The sequence below is a fragment of the Pinus tabuliformis genome, chromosome 2_2 (assembly GCF_031772625.1).
Source record: "Pinus tabuliformis cultivar Carrire ecotype Pingquan chromosome 2_2, CPIR1, whole genome shotgun sequence".
In the NCBI taxonomy this organism is placed as follows: domain Eukaryota; kingdom Viridiplantae; phylum Streptophyta; class Pinopsida; order Pinales; family Pinaceae; genus Pinus; species Pinus tabuliformis.
In genome coordinates, this window is record NC_142300.1 from 1,141,883,368 (window position 1) to 1,141,905,318 (window position 21,951).

The following is a 21,951-nucleotide window of genomic DNA, read 5'->3' on the forward strand; positions in this document are numbered from 1 at the left end:
ATCGTGTCACCCAATTATCAACTAACCAGATAATCTCTACCATTTATCTGCTCCGCCCAATCCAAGGGTTGTCGCATCACCCGATCGCCAACAAGCTTGGCTGATCTCCACCGTTGATCAATCTCGCTTGATCTAATAGTTAGTGCATAATCTCGGGCATATATTTGCATGACCGATATCAGATTGAGAGCGTGCGAGAAACTACTTCCCGTCTTTCGAAACCACCCACATGCTTAAATCAAACCCTTTAAGAAACTCGACTTAATAAAGGGTTAGAACTTAATCTTTGCCATTCATCTTCTTGAATTTATTTGCACAATTTAATCTTAATCATATATCTCCCTCGTTCTTGTCTGTTGATCTGATGGATCATATGGTTCCTGTGCACCATTACAATCTTTTGGTTTTTACTGTGTAATTGCCCATTCAGCCTTCTGCCTCTGTATTTGGCTTTGCCTTATGATCTTCACTTGTTTTGATCTCTACCTTTGCTCGCGCCTTTATGCTTCCTTCATAAATCCTTAGGTTTTAGGAAACCTTACAGTCATACCTTTGCTACAACATTAAAGGTTTTCTCCAATAATATCTATGTGCAAAAACCGTAACACTCCTCTCTGCACCTCTTCTCTGGTTCTACACACATGCAACCTATGTTACACATAATTACTCTAGTTCACTCACACTCTATAACTCAATTACTCAATACACATCAGAGAAACTCATAATCAAGTTATCTATATTAATAACAAACATTTACACAAAGAATTCCTTCTTGGCTTGATCTTCTATATCAGTTTCCTTTTCTTCCTGCTCGTACGCTTACAGTCAAACCTATCTAACCTCTAAACTAACTGACTGACTGACTCCTAACTTAACCTTGTGCCCTTTTGGCTTACATTTATACAAAAAGGTTCTTCTTAACCAATTCTAGTTCAGATCCTTAATCTGTTGAACTAAATCCTGAATATCCTCTAAGTCCACTTTTAACTCCACTTAATCCCTAAGAATCTTCTCTAGTTCCTCAAATCATGAAACCACTTTCTAGTCTAAGACTTACAATTGATTTCCAACTCTCTCATCATCACTCACGTTCTCCTACATTCGAGATAATTTACAAAATCCTCATAATATCTAATTAATTCCTATTCTAATCACTCAAAACATTATTGATTACATACATAGGAATCCAACTTCCTTGAAAATAAAAGACACCCTAAGTTAACTAGAACAAAATGAAATTATTGAGCTGTATGCTCCTGCATCAGACTTCCAAGGTTAAAATAATCATGATCTCTTGATCATGTGCTTTCGACCTTTCTCTTCCTATATCCCATACTTTGTTCTGTAATTTGTCTTTGGTTGTTGTCTGTTGTTTTTCTCTAGGTTTCCACACTTTATGTTACTTTTCTCCATTGGCTATGCTTTCACAGTCTGTTGTTGTATTTCTCTTTCTGCTTCTCCTTGGCCTTCTTACTATTGTTTTCTTCTGAGGCTCCTTCATCATCAATCTTATGGTTCTTTCAATATCTATTTCCAATTTATCTTTTTACTGATAATTACTTTGCCATTTGTTGATGTACTCTGTCCACTCACATTCAAACTTCAGTTTATTGTCTTCTCATTGAAGTTGTTGGATTTGTACTACCACCCTTTCATCCTTACCCTCTTGTGACTTTCCAAAGAACCTCTATTAAATATCTGTAAATTTACTTTCAAAAAGTAAATTTTCCTCCAATTTTCTTTGTACTTCATTCCTCTCAAATACATCACTATGTTGTTCATTGATTCCCACATATTTTCTTTCCTCTTCTTTGACAACCCTCAGTAATTGTCCTTCACTTCCTTGACTGATTCTGACAATCAATTTAACTTCTTCAAGCTCGATATCTTCATTCTTTTCTTTTTCCTCATCAGCATGTCCGACCTGGAAACTTCCAATCTTCCTCATTTTAAAACTGACTCTTCAACTTGAATCATGTCTATCTCATCTTCATCAAATCCTGTAATCATAAAACAATTATTAGAATTAGAAACATAAGACCTCATTACCTCTTCCTTCTCTAGATACATCTCAATATGCTACTATGAGTTTTCTTCCAATTCCTTTGTCAACACATCAGTATGTTGATTTAAACTCTCCTTCATATCATCTATTTCAATGATATCTCTCGGTTCTGGTTCACAATAATGAACTCCTCCTTCTATAATGTTAATTTGCTGAACTTTTATTACCATCCCCTTTTCCTTATGATTGTCATTTATGACAATTTCTTTGTCTTCCTTCTTCAACAATTTATCCCGAGTATACATCCTCTGCTTTTCCAAATCCCTCTTTGAATGTCTAATTTTCTATATAACTCAATAATCTCAATTGTAGGATTTGGAAATTTTACACAATTTTCCATACCTTCATTTGTTATTGACCAATCATTAGATGTGATTTCTCCCTTTGTTAAATCTTTTGCATGGTCTTCTTCTTTCTTCACATCTTTCAGTAGATGTCATTCTTCTTTCTTCAATTCTGTGATTGTCTTTTCTTTGCCTTGAGACAAATTTGGCTCCCCTTCTTCTTCAATACACTTTGTCTTGTCATCTCTCTGTAAACCTTCTTCAAGAGCTATCCTTGCCTCATCATCTACATTAATATTTTCCTTCATTTGTTCTTCATCAATAACATTAATTAAATTCATTAGATTACGTCTGAGACAATATTCCTTCGTTCTTCATTAGAATAAGATCTTGATCTTCAATCTCTATGATAGCTTTTAATGATTGTCTTCTCTCATTAAGTAACTCTCCCATAGACCCTTTGTGTTGTAACCAGTCAAACTATTTCTCTTCTGAGAAATTTTCTTTGTCACCTTTTACTTCAAGATCTTCATCCATTCTGAAGACACCTTCAAAAGGTTACATTTCTCCTGCAATATCTGCGATCATACGTAAACTATCATTTTTAAAAACATAAGGCCTTGTGGCATCAGTTGATGCTTCAGTCATCATATCTCCTTGCTGCCTTGAATTCACAATAATTCATAAGATCTTCCACAGATATCCAGTCTTCATCTTCCCCTAGAACTTCATCCTGTTCTGTTTCACAAATGGAAACTTCCATTTCCAACTCAGCTTCGCCGAGTTCTTCCACCAACCACTTCACTTGCCTCTGTTGTAGCCTTCTCTGTAACTTAGACCACTTCACTACCCTTTTCCTCATGACCCAATCTTGTCTTTGGTTTTACTCTAGTATAATGCTTAATACATTTAGTTGTTCTTTTAACTCTACAATCTCCTTGTCACACACTTCTTCCTCAGAATCTTCGTTACCTCTGTTATGACTATTAGTAGTCATCTTCTTCTCTATCTTCATGAGTTCCTCACTCACTCACTATTAGCTACATTAAAGCCTCTGCAACAACAAGTCCTCACTGCTACCACTTACCTCACCAAGATTTCCTCTATACCTTGTCTTTTGGAAAGCACTTGGTTCTCTATTCTCTTGAACCTCTTTGAGCACTTCTCTCTGCTCCTTCCAGGCTTCAACTTATCTACAAATTTTAAGATCACAACTTTCCTCTTGTATTTTCATCACAATAAAATACTATATTTTGACCACCTCTTCTTTCACTCAGAAATTTGTATCGGCTTTCTTTATCCTTTAGCAATTCTACCCACATCCTCTGTGGAATTATCTTTATGATCTTTCTGTGAGCTGCAAGAAAACCTCTGCTGATCCAGGTGGATGTTGGTGGCCACCCACCTATCCCACTTGGACCCCCAAAACTGTCTCTTTCAGTTTTTCAATTTATGTAATTGTAGCACAATTTACTATTTTTAGCATTTTTTTGGGTCGTGAACTTCCGGAGCCATTTTGAGGCCCTAAATGATGTTTTTTGGGAAATCTGGGAGCAACATCGGTGCATGGACTAATGCTGCTTTTCCCAAAGTTGTAGTTCTTGAATATATCTTTCTAACAAGATATTGTACATGTCAAACGGAGATCAGGTGCCAAAGTTAAGACCTTGGGAAATTGATGTACCAATTTACCCAAATGGGGCCCACAATTTGGTGTTTCATGTTCTAGGGTTAGGTTTTGGGATGTTAAGGGTTTTCCATTATTTCTCGACAATAAATAAGCCTTCGAGCTTCATTGTAACACAATTCAGAGGCATGTAGCCGCCACATCTCATCTCAAAGATAAGCTACCATTTCCCTAGCTCGTTTATTTCCATTTGTCTGTAAGCATATTTCAATATTTTACATTAATGAAATGAAGTATTATTCCTACCGTGTCTTTGTGTTTATGGTTATCTCTGTAATTTTTTGCGTTCCTGTTTAAATCTAGATCAGTGGTATCAGAGCGGTCCGTGTTTTTCTCTGTTTTTCTTTGCATGTCGCCAACGCGGTCGGGATATAAGGAGTTAGGGATTGAACTGGTTGAAACTTTGCAATACCAACCTCGCAAATCCCGACAGCCTCCAATGGCGGATGAGAATAAATACGAGAGGGCACGAGATCCTATCAAAATCTTGCTCGAAGAAGCACTTGAGCGACAAAGGAATGCAATGATGGACAAATTTGTGCAGATCCTTCAGTGACTACCCAGAGGCGACGCATCGGCTTCTAGCAGCTACTCTAGAAATGTCATGCCTTTTAAGGTACAAGTTAATTTTGAAATACCCATATTCAAGGGTCAAATAGACGCACATGTTGTAGATAAATGGTTAAATCTGCTAGATGGGTATTTTTCTGTTCATGAATTTTCGAGTCGAGAAAAGATTGTTTTCGCTCTTCTCAAAGCAGCCCCCCACGTCAAGGACTAGTGGGAAACCTATTGCGAGCAGAAGAATGAAATTATGGGCTCACTATTTTCAACTACACCCACTTGGGATTCATTTCGGGATGCCGTCAAGGAGCAGTACTACCCTGTCAAAAGCTATGAGGACAAATACATCAAATGGACCACATTGCGGCAGGGAAGGGACCAAGATGTGCCGGAGTTCACAAAAAATTTTCATACCCTTCGCACACAGTTGGGTATCAAGGACTCTGAGCTGCATTTGGTACTTAAATACCACAACTGCCTACATAGATACATCCAGGAAGAGATGGTGTTCCTGAAAACCTCCTCGCTCAGCACGGCGTACCAATACACTGTCAGAATAGAGCAAAATTTCAAACAGAAGAAGCGAGACTTTGGATCTGCAAATATGAAGACCAAAGGACAAAGCCAAGGTGGGGTGACACAAGACAACCCATTGAAGCCGCAAGAAAAGAACAACACCCCAAAGTCAAATAAGGACACAAGAAAGTGGTGTGAGTTCCACAAGAGCCCCACTCACAACACAAGTGAGTGCCGTACCAAGCAATCGTTGGTGGCCAAGTTGAAGGCTTCAAAATCAGATGCATGTTCCAACCCTGAGTCAGAACCCGACAAGGGGAATGGCAAAGGGAAGCAAATCATTGATGCGGAGCCCAGTGTCACTATTGCCACCGTCGAGATCCAGAAGAATGAGCCTGAAGACCCAGAGGAGGGGGAGAGTCTTTTCCACTCACAGGTGTGGGTGAAGGGTTCGCCGTTGTAATTCATTGTCAATAGTGGTAGCGAAAAGAACCTCATTTCAGTAGAGGTCGTGAAGCGGTTGGGCCTACCGACTACACCACACCCACAGCTGTACAGTATCAAGTGGCTTCATGAAGGACGAGATCTCAAAGTTTGCCAGCAGTGCTGCCTTCCCTACAACATCAAGCCCTTCACACACGAGGTATTGTGTGATGTTACACCTCTAGATGTTTGTGATGTATTATTAGGCTAGTCATACTTGTGGAGGCGACATGCTGTGTATGAGTCAAGGCCTCATGCTGTCATTATTTCTTTCTGTAATTCATTATACAGGATATCGGAGGTAGCCCCACCTACTGCCACCTCTTTTATCACTACCAAGAAATGCAACAAGCTCATCTCCTAGACTGGGAAATTCATTTTCTATCTGTTTGCTCCTAAAGTAAGGGGAAGATCGTCACCACATCCATGACCCACGCAAAGGGTTCCTCCATGCAGCAGCAGCAACAGAGGGATACGGTCATGAAAGAACATAGGAACAACTTCTCCTCACCTACACGGGTACCACACAAGCTTCAGGTGGGCAACAAAGTCTGGTTGCATCTGCAGAAAGAATGCCTTACAAGAGCCCAATAGAAGCTCCGACCACGCCGACATGGTCCTCACACCATTACCAAGGCTGTGGGAAATAATGCATTGAAGCACAACATTCCCCCATTCCTTCGCTTGCACTGAATTTTCAATGTAGACCATCATCGACCATGCTTCCCACCATTTATGGACACATTAGAGATTACAGAACAGCTCACCAAGGACCAAGTTTAGTAGATGGAGGAACTCAATGCAATGGGGACCATTTATTCCAAAGGGGGGAGGAATGATCCAGATGGATGTTGGTAGCCACCCACCTATCCCACTTGAACCCCCAAAACTGTCTCTTTAAGTTTTTCAGTTTCTGTAATTGTAGCACAATTTACTATTTTTAGCAATTTTTCGAGTCCTGAACTTCCGGAGCAATTTTTAGGCCCTAAATGATATTTTTTTGGAAATCTGGGAGAAACACAGGTCCATAATCCTATTTTTCTCTTCCCAAAGTTATATTTCTCAGATATATATTTCTAACGAGCTATTGCACGCGTCAAACGGAGATCAGGTGCCAAAGTTACAAGCCCAGGAAATTGATGTACCAATTTACCCAAACGGGGTCCACAATTTGTCGTCTCATCTTCTATGGTTAGGTTTTTGGATGTTAAGGATTTTATGTTGTTTCTCAACAATAAATAGGCCTTAGAGCCTCATTGTAACACAGTTCAGAGGCATGTAGCCGCCACATCTCTTCTCAGAGATAATCTACCATCGCCCTAGCTGGTTTATTTCCATTTCTTTCTGTAAGCATATTTCAATATTTTAAATTAATGAAATGAAGTATTATTCCCGTTGCATCTCTGTGTTTATGGTTATCTCTATAATTTGTTGCGTTCCTATTTAAATTTGGATCACCTGCAGTAACAAGTCTCTCTCTTGCTACACATGCCTCACTAAGCTGCTCTCTTCTCAGCTCAATCTTTTGGCATCTATCTGGTTCTCTCCTCTGGAACCAATTGAGCACTCCTTGCTCTAGGTTGTTGCAATATTCTCACCTTCTTTACTGCTACCTTCATGACCTCTGCATGATCTTGTTCAACAATTCACATGCAATTTGAATGGATTGTTCTCCGTTTCCTTTGCATTTGCAAATTCTGCTACACTTTATATTTGTGTTCCTACTGTTTGTCAGATTTAAAATCTGATCTCCTCTTGCCTGCAGACACACCTTTAAAACATAACTCTATTCTAAGTTTTCTCAAAGAATTCTTACACGCAGAATTTCCTTGTTCTACTTTGATACCAAATTCATGCCAGCGTAAGCTGCTCATACCATAATGATGCATCCTAAGCCGCATATACCCGTAATATGCAAATAAAATTACATGTCATATACATTGTGTATGTGTCCCAGGAATTTCTAATATTCCATACTTAGTAAAATCTTCACAAATCAAGGTTGACAGCTCCTTAATTAACTCTATGCGGAAATATTCATTTAACTCTCCCACAGGTTATGACTTTGGGTTACTTTTCACCTCCAATGCTTATCAACCATACCCTAGTCTTTAGACTTTGGTTAAAACCCAAAATTAACCCATAATACATTAGTCCGTTTATTTCTATTATAATTCCGTTATAATAGAAATATCTCATAGATCACACAAACCTTACCTTTCCACCATTCCACGAACCTTTGCACACACATCGATGCTCTCTTTAACATGTGAAATCTTCGTCGTTGATCTCATTCCTTGATCTAATGGTTATCGTGTCACTCGATCATCAACTAACCAGACAATCTTTACCATTGATTTGCTCTGCCCAATCCAACAGTTGTCACGTCACCCGATCATCAAAAAGCTTGGTTGATCTCCGCCATTGATCAATCCCACTTGATACAATCGTTATCGCACAATCTCGTGCATATATTTGCATGACCGATATCAGATTAAGAGCACGTGAGAAAAGTGGTTTTCTCTCTCCATCATTTGCTACGTGTTAGCTGCTAAAGGTAATCACGTGAAATTTGAAATACCACTTACCACCTTTAGGGCATGTGAGAAACTACTTCCCATCTTTGGAAACCGCCCACGTGCTTAAATCAAACCCTTTAAGAAACTCAAATTAATAAAGGGTTAGAACTTAATCTCCGCCATTCATCTTCTTGACTTTATTTGATCGATTTAATGTTAACCGTATGTCTCCCTCGTTCTCATTCATTGATCTGATGGATCCAATGGTTCTTGTGCACTATTACGTTCTTTTGGTTCTTACTGTGTAATCGCCCATTCAACCTTTTGCCTCTGTATTTGGCTTCATCTTACAATCTTCACTTGTTTTGATCTCCACCTTCGCTCACGCCTTTATGCTTCCTTCATAAATCCTTAGGATTTAGGAAACCTTGCAGTCATACCTTCACTGCAACATTAAAGGATTTCTCCAATACTGTTTGTGTGTAAAACCATAACACTGCTCTCTGCACTTCTTCTCTGGTTCTGCTCACCCACAACCTATGTTACACAGAATTACTCTAGTTCACACGCAATCCATAATTCAATTACTCAATACACATCACCCGGACTCAAAATGGAGTTATCTGTATTAATAACAAACATTTACACAATGAATTCCTTCTCGGCCTGATATTCTATATTAGTGTACTTTTCTTCCTGCCTGTAAGCTTACAGTCAAACTAATCTAACCTCTGAACTCACTGACTGACTGACTCCTGAGTTAACTCTATGTCTTTTTGGCTTAGATTTATACAAAAAGGTTCTGTTTAACCAATTCTGGTTTTGATCCTTAATCTGTTTTACCAAATCTTGAGTACCTCCAAGTCCACTTTTAACTCCACTTAATCCCTAAGAATCCTCTCTAGTTCCTCAAATCATGAAACCACTTTAGAGTCTAAGAATTACAATTAATTTCCAACTCTCTCATCATCACTCACGTTCTCCTACATTCGAGATCATTTACAAATATCCTCACAATATCTAATTAATTCCTATCCTATCACTCAAAACATTAATGATTACATACATAGGAATCCAACTTCCTTGAAAATACAAGACCCCTTAAGTTAACTAGAACATAATGAAATTGTTGAGTTGTGTGCTCCGGCATTAGAGAGGATCATTGTTGGATGGAGGTTGTATTTGGTCTAACTACGGGAATGGGTTTTTTAGAGCCTCGAAGGAAAAGTTGAGCGTTGATTGGTTCAAACCAGAATTCTCCTCCAGTTGTTGCTACTGCAACATCAATTCTTCCAACCTACATCTTCTTTGCACTTCTTCTCTATCTCATTTAAGATCATGCAATGATTGCATGGAACAAATTGAATCAATGAGAAGAATAGGAGGAATTAAATATGTTGAATCATAATTTTTCCTATGATTAGTCAGAGAGTTGAAAAAAGGGACAAGTCCTGGAAGGTCCATTGGAGCAATACTCGCATTTGAAATTTTCAAATTCTGCTCAAAAATGGGGCTTGAGTTGTGGTTCATGGATGTAATGGCAGAAGTTCTTCAATCATGGTTAGAGATCGTTCCACAATTTGGAGACGGGGCAGTTTTCATTGAATCTTGTGAAGTTCTTTCTGAATGCTCAATGTTCGATTTCATTATAGTATTCCTTATGGGTAGTATTCCTGGCACCTTTTCATCAATTTCTTCGTGGAATTGTTCCATTTCTTCTTCCATGGACCACTCTTTCTCCTTAGCTAACTTCTCCATACTACTCTTCTTGTTGTATATTCGACAAAGTACCCAATAATCCAACTGCAACAAGAAGCAATTTGCTCATTAGAAATATGGATAACCCAAAAGAGAAAATAAAGGACTTTGAGCTAAATTTACATCACTGAAACCCGTCACAAGCCCTCATTTTTAAAATGGACTTAGGAAAACAAAAATAATATTTTATATTTATATTTTTCCTTATTGAAAGCCTTTGGATTAAATTAGAAAACACTTGATTTCTATAATATAGAAAACAACCCCCTGTTTCCCAAATTGATTTTCCCCAGATACATTCATCCTCTAAAGTCCAATTGGTGTGGGCCTTGTAATGACTAGGCCATAATAGCATCCAACCTAACAGGTGTTTTAAACCAAGAAACACCTACAATGTCTATTGACACATAGGAATATACATGAATAGAATCAGCAAGGCGATATTCATGCATAATCCAATTAGTCTTGTTTCCTTTAGGTTCTTTTCAAACATATAAAACCAGAGCATTCTTGATGCCAACATCCCTGTTGCTGCCCTTAGCAGTGATGGGTTTATCTGCTGATGTAGCTTTCCAGTATCCTGAGCCAACAACCTTGTTGGGGCGAGAACCATTTGGATACTTCTTGTCCCAGGGAGTGAAAATATGCCATTCCTTTTCTCCAAACAATGCCTTTTTTGTAGGAATTGGAAATGCATATCAGACCAAAACAAATAACAATTTCTAATAACTGAAAGAAAATAAGAATGAAAAACAAGAATTTCCCATTGCAAGAACATGACATGGGCATAAGTATGAGAGAACACTATAAATGAATTCAGTTTAAAACCGAAGAACACCCATGTCCATATAAGAGTCCATACCCATATATAAAAATGAGATGATTAATTTTAAGATTGAAGGTTGCCACATCAATCAAAGAGACATATCCAAGTAATAGTTCTAAGACATGGAAGGGAATTGATTTGTATATTTGGAAAATTAGAGAATTCTTTTTTGAGATATATAGAAAAATCTCATTCTTATGCAATGCCCATCTTACACTAGAAAAGCCCCAAATTTAATAGTTTAGCCTTTACAGGCAGTGTAACATAAAAAAGGCTTGTTTAGCAAGAAATGAACTCAACCAAAGTTGTCTGTTTAAAATAGGAACAACATCAAGATCACAGTTCAAATAACATCAATGACAAAGTCTAATCCCCATGGAAATAAATGAAGTTACAGTGCAAAATCCTATTTCTCTGGAATTGGTAGTGGATTGAAACAAAAGGTTCCATCTACCCAAGTAAATGAACAGTCACAAAGAATGAAGAACCAAATCTATTTATAAAAAGTTGTATAAAATAAACCAAATTTGACCCTAAATGTTTTATAGACCACTATCGATTCATCAACTTTTGGAGGGTGAAGAAAATATCTAGGTTGATCTTTTAGGACCTTTCCCTTCCAATATCTAGCTAAGAGCTAAGATAAGACTTTTCCCTTCCAAGGTAGGGCATGACCTTACAGCCTTTCAGAACCTAACTTGTTAGGACTGTAAGACCAGGGTGTACCTTTTAAAACAATGAGCGTAGACCCTTCCCCTTAGGATCTTCAGACTTCATTAAAACCAATAACACCAAGGCCTAGCTTGAGCTAACTAGCCACATCCAAACCTCAATGGAAATGCGGTAAGTCAAACTAATGGCTTCAACACCTCTATCACTATGGTGGCAGTGGCTCTAATTTATCAGAACTAGTAAAATAATTGGCCCTTCCAACTAGAGCGTTCAATAGTAGTAGGTGTCAGTACCATGGCAACATCATGTGCCAGTCTAACCATAGTAGTATTGATTCGTAGCTTGTGTGTTTGTGCCACGTGCATGATGAAAGGGACTGCCCCCCCACCCAAGGCACGCACATTAATGGATTAGATTATGTTGGATGTGGAAATGGAAATTTATTAATCCATTCACCTATGTTCCATGATATTATTCCAAGTAATATGTTATAGAAATTAGCATTATCTTTGTGTTTAGTGAAATCATGGAACTCAACTTTCACGAATTTATTGGAATTCAGGCTTGCCAGAACGTGAAAATGCACTAGATAGATACGATAATTATATTTGTGTCCAACTAATGACCATAAAATAGGTCAAAAGGATTGTTGAGTACAATCATGTCCATAAAGTGCGGAAGAACCAAATGATCTACTATAAAAAATACAATGCATGAATATAAAAGGTACAATGCAGGTGTAGGAATTTACAGGGTAAGTTCCTCAGAAAGAACACCAAAAGGACACTGCTCACAACCAGATCACAGATCAATACACCAGTATTTTTGACGTGGTTAAAACCCTAAAAGAGGGAAACAGTCCACGGCCTGAGCCAACGCAGCCACTTCAGGCAATTTATTAATCAAAGAATCAAAATTTACATAAGCTTCTCTCATGCACGGATTACCCTACAAATGACCCTCCATGCGCTTTAAATAGAATTCATGGACCAATCGGGTGTCAAGCCACGGATCAAGTGTCGCTAATACCGAGGAGAGAATGAACCGTCGGATCACTACATATCGTGACCATCGGATTGTAAGTTACAAAATGTACAACGGTAAAGAAACACACTTTACCTAACTCTATACTAGACCAAGTTGTACTTAACTATTTCCTATGTGTCGGAATATCCTAACATCCCCCCTTAAGAACAACTTGGGATAGGATTGAAGGATTTACAAATATGACACAATAGGAGAAGGAAGGAGGCACTAGAGCCTATTCCCCCTTAGTGACAACTTCCTGAACTCCAACCATAAATCGAAGTTTAGTGAACTTCGCCTCTGTGAGAGCCTTTGTGAAGATGTCTACAACTTGATCATCTGTTGAACAATATTGCACTTCAAGAACATGGTCGTGAATGAGCTTTCTAATGAAGTGCATGTGGAGTTCAATGTGTTTGTTGCGCTAATGTTGAACTGGATCTTTGCATAGCTGAATGGCACTTTGATTATCACACCAAAGTGTAGTCGGATGCTGCTGCTGAAAGCCAAATTCTGACAGGATCTGACAAAGCCACAAGGCTTCCTTACTAGCTTCTACGGCACCACGATACTCTGCTTCTACTGATGAAAGAGAAATGGAAGCTTGTTTCTTACAAGCCCATGTAATAGGTCCTGAACCAAGAGTGAACACATAACCGGCAGTAGACTTCCGATCATCAGGGTCACCAGCCCAATCAAAATCAGTGAAACCAACCAATAGAGGAGCTGCTTCGGCACTGTAATGAATCCCAAACTGAACTGTACCTCGAACATAACGAAGTATTATTTTAGCTGCTTTCCAATGACTTTCACGGGGGTTTTGCATGAACCGAGCAACAAGGCCAACAACAAAGGAAAGGTCAGGATGAGTATGGGTTAGATACAAGAGTTTTCCTACAAGTTGACGGTATAATGTAGCATCAACTTCAGGAGAAGTACAAGTGACTGAAAGTTTGACTCCAGACTGAAAGGGAGAAGGGGCTGGCTTACAGTCTTCCATGTGAAAATGACGTAGAATATCACAAGCATACTTGGACTGGGAAAGGGAAATACCCTCCTTTTATTGCAAGACTTGAAGACCGAGAAAATAGTGTAAGTGTCCTAAGTCTGTCATTTCAAATTTCCTTTTGAGGCTAGACTTCACATGGTTTATAAGGTTGGGATCACTACCAGTAAGGATAAGATCATCAACATAAAGAACAAGGATGATAAGAGAGTTGCCCACTTTCTTGGTGTAGACAGTATTGTCAGAATGACACCTATAAAAGCCAGATTCTAAAAGAAAGCTATCCATTTTGGCATACCAAGCCCGAGGAGCTTGCTTGAGACCATAAAGGGATTTCTTAAGTCGACAAACAAGGCTGGAGTCTATTTGTATGAAGCCAATGGGTTGTTCCACATAGATTTCTTCATGCAAGTCCCCATGCAAGAAGGCAAATTTAACATCCATCTGATGGACTTCCCATTTGAAAGAGGCAGCAAGGGAAAGAACAAGGCGGATAGAGTTCATTTTGGCAACAGGGGAGAAGGTTTCAGTGTAGTCAATGCCTTCAACCTGTGAAAAGCCCTTAGCAACAAGACGAGCTTTATGTTTATCAACTTTCCCAACTGGTCCATACTTGGTTCTATAAACCCATTGGCATCTAACAAGTTTTCGTCTCTTTGGTAAAGGAACAAGATCCCATGTATCATTTGCCAATAATGAATGATATTCTTCATTCATAGCTGCTTCCCAATTTGGATGGCCTGAAGCTTCTGCAAAGGTGTCAGGATCATAATTTACTGGAGGTTGAGCCATTAAAGAAGAGGCTCTCTCGAACTGAGAATGTGTGCGTCACTGATCTGTAGGGTCGCCGGCAAGATCACCTGCTGCATCTCGAGTAGCACGAACCCATTTTGGAAGCTCAGGAGCTGAAGGAAGATCCTGAGATGGTGGGGGAGGATTGTCATCCTCACTTTCATCATCTGAAGAAGAAATGTTTTCAAAGGTAGAAGAGATAGGGAGAGGTGGCACATCCGCCGGTCTAGGCTCGCAGGCCGATATATTTTCATCAAATTTTACATCTATTCTAATGATAACATTTTTGGACTTAAATGGAATAAGTCTATAGCCTTTGACATCTTCAGAATATCCAACAAAAGTACATTTTTCACTCTTAGGTTCTAAAGCTTTATGCTTTTCATCTGGAATATGGGCCCACGCTTCACTTCCAAAAACACGAAGGTGACTTACATCTGGTTTGATTGAGCTCCATGCTTCTTCTGGAGTGATATTCTTTAAAGCCTTAGTAGGAGTGCGATTTATTATGTAATTTGCACAGTTAATTGCTTCTGCCCAAAAACTAAGACCAAGTCCTTTAGATTGTAGCATACAATTAGCCATTTCCTTTAAGGTGCGATTCTTCCTTTCAGCTACACCATTTTGTTGTGGAGTATATGGAACAGTATGTTGCATTTGAATTCCATTCTCAGTGCAATAGTTGATGAATGTGTTTTTAACATATTCTCCGCCATTATCAGATCTTAACTTAAGAATTTGATGTCCAAATTGTTTTTCAACAAAGGCCTTGAAGGCCAAAAAGTGTTAAATACTTCACTCTTGAGTTTTAAGAAGTATACCCAAGTGCGTCTGGAGAAATCATCAATGAAAGTTAAGAAATACTTGCAACCAGAGAATGACACAACTGGAAGTGGACCACATAAATCACTATGCACAAGCTGTAAAGGGGCTGAGGCGTGCCAAGAGGCATGTTTTTCAAAACTATCGCGATGATGTTTTCCGAGTACACATCCGGAACAAACACCATCTCTGCAAGATACCATAGGAAGACCTGTCACCATATTTTCTTTACATAGATGCTGAAGGGAGCGATAGTTTAAGTGACCAAATCGCTCATGCCAAAGTTTGCTCACTTCATCGTTATGAGCAACAAATACTGAGGGAAGATTTGATGACCCAAAGTTGTGAAACTTATACAACCTTGTAGAATCATCAGCAATTCCAGTAGCCAAAATCTGTTTAGGATAATTTAAGTCCTTGATTACAACATCATGAGGTGAAAATTCAACGATTTTACCTTCACCTGAATGAGTTATCTAATATACAGATAGAAGGTTGCAGGATAAGGTTGGAACACATAATACATCATTAAACTGACCATTGTCTAGATGAACAGTTCCAGTCCCTACAACATTAAGAGATCTATCATCACCAACATATATATTTTTGGTGTTACAATCATTTAAAGAAGAAAACATGGCTTTGTTTTTGGCCATGTGATAAGAAGCTCCAGAATCAATGAGCCACTCATGAGAATGAGAAGAAGAAGATACATTTAATGCATAGCCAGACCGAGATGCTTGACAACCACATGCAGAAAGTGTCATTCCTTAAGATGAAGTTGAAGTTGAAGATTGCCCCAAATGGATGTTATGCTTCTTCATTGCTGCTTCCAAGGCTTCCATCTTTTTAAAGCATTTTGATTCTAAGTGGCCATCTCGATTACAAAAATTGCAATGTATATCAGTCTTCTTCCCTTTGTTTTTATTTGTCTTATCCTTTTGTTGAAATGATTTTTCATTTTGGGGCTGAAATTGCTTAGGACCCTTGTTTGGTTTAGGACCATTCTTTTTATGATATGACTTCTTAGGATTCTTTGAATTTGGTTGTTGCTGGGCGGCTAACGCTTTCTTGGAAGAGTTTCCAAGATTAAGAAGACCAAGGTGTAAGAGCTTTTCTTGTTCTCTTATTAAAGAATCACAAAAAGAGTCAAAGGAAGGGGGCTTGTAGTCTTTTCCTTGAGAAATGAAGGCTTCTCTTGTAGAATGGAAGGTGGAAACAAATACAGAGTAGGTTGGTCCCAACTTAGTAAGGATGGAATAAATAAGGTTACTATCTTCTTTCTTAACCTTAACACTTTCCAAGAGATATCTAAGGGTCTTGAATTTGGACAAGAAATCTTCAATGCAAGAAAAATTATTAGGGTCCAATGTAAGCAACTCATTTTCAAGTTGATGAGCTCTAATTTCATTTTTAATCCCAAAAACTTTAGTGATTTGTTCCAATGCTTCATTAGGAGTATCAAGTTCTGCAATATGGAATCTAAGATCAGGAGAGATAGACATCCCTATCAAACCACGTGCTTGATCTTGTCTATTTTCCCATTTAGCAACCTCATCTTCATCCTTCGGTTTCTTCTCTTGGCTTGTGGCTATTCTGTAGAGACCTTTACTTCTAAGTAAATCCTCAATGTAGGACAACCATTGGAAGTAGTTGGTGCTGTCAAGGGTAACTTGGTATTGACTTTCCATTTCAACAGAAACTGAAGCTGAAGATGCTGAAAGTAAGTGTTCCAATGGATAGATCTCGAAAAATTAGGCTGGTTTAAAAAAAACGGCTCTGAAAAAGGCTTCCGGATGAAGAAGTTGTGGCTTTTTGAAAAAACGTTGTTGAAGTTGCCGACGAAGTGCGAGAATGTGCGGAAATGAAAAAGTCCGCCCCCACAAAGTGGAGACTTGAACCCAAGACCTCTACTCTCTTAAAATAGCTTTGAACGAATTGATCTATACAAAAAATTTGAGAGAGAGAGAGAGATGGGGGGGCTTTGGGTTGCGTGCTTGCTTTGAGAAAGCTCTTTTTCCCTACAAAACAAAAAAACACAAAACCCAACACGGAAATGCAAAGAAAACGAACCTTATGGCTCGAAGTTAGCTTTAGCCGAAAAAATAAATATTTTCAAAATTGAACCTTGCAGCTCAAAGTTAGCTTTGGCCGGAAACTAAATATCTTCCTCAATGTTTCTGATTTTCTGAGATCACCCTAAGGCGCAGGGAAAAGAGCATACGCATGAGAAAAATCCTTCCTTTCTGTTTCTGATTTGCCCAGATCGCACAGAGTCGCAGGGCAAAGAGTATACGCAGAAATGAAAGGTATAGATCCGGTAATAAAAAGGCTAAATAAACCGAAACCGAAATAAACAAAGAGAAAATAACAGTAAACTGCAAATAAACACTGTATACCTCCAGATCTTAAAAATGACGCAGCTAGGGCTACCGGAAACCTTTTCGCATGAAACAAAAGGGGTTCCTCACTGGAACAGATGCTCCGAACATAACAGAGCAGTCCTCTTGGCCCGAAAGCAGTCAGAAACAACAGATCTAGGAAACGGCAGTCGGATGCAGTTTTACCGGCTTCAGATTTGGATCACCAACAGACGTGGCCCTCAAATAGCTCTGATACCATGTAGGAATTTACAGGGTAAGTTCCTCAAAAAGAACACCAAAAGGACACCGCTCACAACCAGATCACAGATCAATACACCAGTATTTTTGACGTGGTTAAAACCCTCAAAGAGGGAAACAGTCCACGGCCTGAGCCAACGCGGCCACTTCAGGCAATTTATTAATCAAAGAATGAAAATTTACATAAGCTTCTCTCATGCATGGATTACCCTACAAATGACCCTCCATGCGCTTTAAATAGAATTCATGGACCAATCGGGTGTCAAGCCACGGATCAAGTGTCGGTAATACCGAGGAGAGAATGAACCGTCAGATCACTACATATCGTGACCGTTAGATTGTAAGTTACAAAATGTACAACGGTAAAGAAACACACTTTACCTAACTCTATACCTAACTCTATACTAGACCAAGTTGTACTTAACTATTTCCTATGTGTCGGAATATCCTAACAGCAGGACCATAGAAGATACAATGAATGGAATGCTCTAACGAAGAGGATGATACCAATCTCTCCTAACATCCGGAACTGACCCAAGAGCACTAAAAAAATTACACAAAGTTTGTTGGCCTGATGAAGAGTCAGTGGGAGGTACAGACTGTCACTAACTCGTTGTCCAGGGGAGGTTGTGCACTGCTGAGGTCTTGAGGACCTAGTCTGTCTTCTAGGGATAGATCTGAGGCGGTTTAGCTACTGAGGTCTCATGTAGTGGTGTGAGGTCCCACAGATTCTCACTGGTCTAGAGTCTGGATATAATGAAATGGTATCAATCGTTCTCTTTGTGCCCTTGTTCGTAGGTAGTACCTTAAAATTGTCATGATTCTTAAGTGGGATCTTGGGTAGTTAGTTTTAACTAGCTAATGTTTAATAATTCAGGCAAGAGACATTAGGAGAAATCTTGAATTGCATGCTTGTTTCCATTATGCATCTAATATTTGCAACTTTTTTCTAGGTGAATAACCCAACATCCCGTGTTGAATATGAAGCAAGTACCTCAAATTTTCGAGAAGATTATTTATCCTATATCCATAGGGGAAAGATTTAGAGAAGGAAATGACAACTGTCATAAATCACTTTTTTCGGGTTGTATTTAATGAGATCTCACTAGAATTTGTTGTTGAAGTAAATCAATTGATGAGTTTGAAGCTTGAAGGTAGTGTTGAATAGGTGTTGCAAGGTCTCTCTATAACACTATCTATCTACATGATTCTAATACCATGATATGGTGTCTCAATAACACTATTGTCTAGTGTCAGGTGGTAAATGTAGATAGATTTCTCATGTCCTACAAGTAAATCGTATCATTTAGCTTTATCATGTCCTACAGGTAAATCGTATCATTATATTTTCTATGAAATCTCAGAATGTGTTCAAAGTTTGTCTCAGATAAGGAAATATATATGTACTCTTGAATTTATCTATGTTGTAATAAGATCAAGAATAAAGTTTTCATTGCAAATAATTTGGATCTACCATGTAAGTTTTCTTTACTACATGAAATTCTTGATTTGTTATATTCCAACTAGTTAGGGTTGAATTTGTTTTTGTTGTAATGAGATTAAGAATAAAGCTATCATTTCAATCAATGGAATATACCATGTAAGATTTATTCACTACATGAAATTGTTTATTTGTTAAAGCAAAACCTATTAGGATTACGAAGAGTCCTCTTTCAAGAGAATATTTATGAATGCTCTATTTTTTCTCAAAGATTATAGATTACGAAAAGGTGGAAAATAAATGAGATGCAACTGAAGGGTTTCTGTTTTAAAATTCATGGAGGGAGTGTAAAATCATTTTCAATTGCCTTCAAATATTTTTGAGCACCCACTAAAGTGCTTCATTTTCCTTGTAGTTAATTCCCTTTCTACTATCACAGTGCTTCTAGAAGCCCTTCTCCAAAGTGATCTCTTAACTATCTTGGAGGGAAAGTGATTACTTCGTTTAAACCCAGAGATTACAATTTGATTAGGGACAAGGGATGAGAAAGATTCATATTATTCAATCTCTTCTGCAAGTGAAAAGAATATCGAACAATTCCCTTTCTGTTTAATTGATATGACAATCATTCCAACATTTGCTAGGATTTTGAGACCTTTTTCAATGAATTTTTTTTTCTGAAAGTTGTGTTCTCAATGAAGGAAATCAAAGAAAATGTGAAAATGATGTAATCGAGGGATTTTATATTTTAGTGCCTAAGAATGCCTTACTAATGTGAAGGGCTTGATATTTTCTTGACTCAAGAGTAGTCGTATTTGACTTCCTAACATTCCTTTTAATTTCATTTAAGTCATGTCTATATTGTTATCCTTGAAGTTTGCGACCTACTACGTGTGTAATAGGAATTATTAACTATTAAGCACTCTCAAAGGTGATATTGATGGATGAATAACTCTAAACGTCCCTACTTGACACTCTAGTATTACATGATCATGCAAAAAAATTATTAATCAATATTAAAGGGAAGATGATTAATGTGTAGTGTTTCTTGGCTTGTCATATAATTACTGCATTTTGGCCCCCAATAATATATTTGAGGCTACTTATTCGTTGTTACTTGTGGAGCTTCCCTTTGGCTCAGAAAACATCCAAGATAAATGTCCTTTGCATTGGCATTGGAAATCATCAAAGAGCACTTCACCAAAAGTAGTAGAAGACATGGGAGAAATTGGTACAGTGATAAGATAACCACTAGAGAAACAATGAGGCACCATAATTACTTATCCATTTAGATTCACTCGAACTTAACTATTCACAAAAAAGTACATTTTTTTTCGAATATTTTTATGTATACATAAATACTCAAAACACAATTTCAGAACAATTATTCAAACTAATAATTATCTAATAGTCATAATTTTATAATTAATTAGTATAATATGATTAATATTATAGGACACTACTGTACGGTCTGATTGTGAGTGGAATTATGACAATATATGTACACTTCTCATTGTATTAGACAATAACCTCACAGAGTGTGATATCCGTCCAACGAAATGTACTACTAGAGGCCATTGTGGGATTGAAATTTTTTCTTTTAGTGGACCGTGATGATATATTTTCTTATGCCTTAGTGTTCTGCTTCCCTAAGGTTTTTCACCTTCATTCACCCAAGTGAGATACTCATCTTGGAAAGTTGAATAATTTTTTCTCCACAATCCAATATGATGTTGTATCAATCTCATGATCCTAAAAATATAGGTCATAATAGACATGAAATTTTACCGTGGGCAAAAGCATCTCCAAATTTAAGGAACATGACTCTTTTAGGACAAGCAATAAGGACATTTTTTACACTGGTCTTTTTTCTTTTTCTTTTTTTCCATTTGTTTTCACATGTTATAGATTATTATTTGATATTCTTAGCATGTAACTTAGTTGGTATCATTATGCCTAATATTTTCATGAAGGTTGAATACTAAGTTCCTAAGGTGTGATTTTTTATGGAAAAGTTTTATTTGCTTTGTTTATACAAGTCATCTAGCTACATAGTGGCCACTATCGCCCAACTAAATATTATCGCCCAACTAAAGAAAACTTGTTTGAGTTTCTTAATTTTTTTAGGGAAAAAATGGCATTGATATCATTGATGTTGAGGTATATGTCGTATAAATCCTTTATAGTCTACTTTAGTTTATATTCCAATGTTCATCGTCTTTGATGAATTATATTCTACATTGTATCTTCTTTTATTTTTAGAAGATGAAATCAATATTGATGGTAAGAAGCATGAATTGAGAAAAGACAAGAATAACATTAATGCAGAAAGAGAGAGAAGAGAACGAGTCTAGTGATTCCCTTAAAGACAATATCTTGCATGAGACATACACATACAGAGTGATGGTTGAGTATTTAGAGTTGGTGAATTCACCTACAATGCCTTGGAAAAATAATGATAATGTAGTTTTGAAGTGACGAAACACTATTTTATGTGTGAATTGTAGTCCAACCAATATTAAGTTGAAAACTAATATTGTAATACTTGAAATTTCATATAATATAATTTACGTTGTTGAAATTATTTATAGTTGTATTTGATATTATTTAGCATTGTAATAAACATATGTAACTTTGTGTTTTCATATTAGATGAACATGTGCATTGTATGACATTTTTTAATTTAGTCACAAAATCATACTAATTAATTTATGCTGACTAATAATGAACACATAAAATCAATCTAAAACTACCAAATTTATAGTTCATATTAACTAATGATGAACACAAATAAAATGAATATATGACTAAATTAATCGTTTATAATAATTATTAATGAAAATAAATGAAATGAATATAAACTACTAAA

The 21,951-nt window shown here is 37.5% G+C and overlaps 1 pseudogene; it reads right to left on the bottom strand.

The window, feature by feature from the left end:
• Positions 1-9,267: 9,267 nt before the first annotated feature.
• LOC149197426 (uncharacterized) lies at positions 9,268-11,697 on the bottom strand (annotated as a pseudogene).
• Between the last annotated feature and the right edge of the window lie 10,254 nt (positions 11,698-21,951).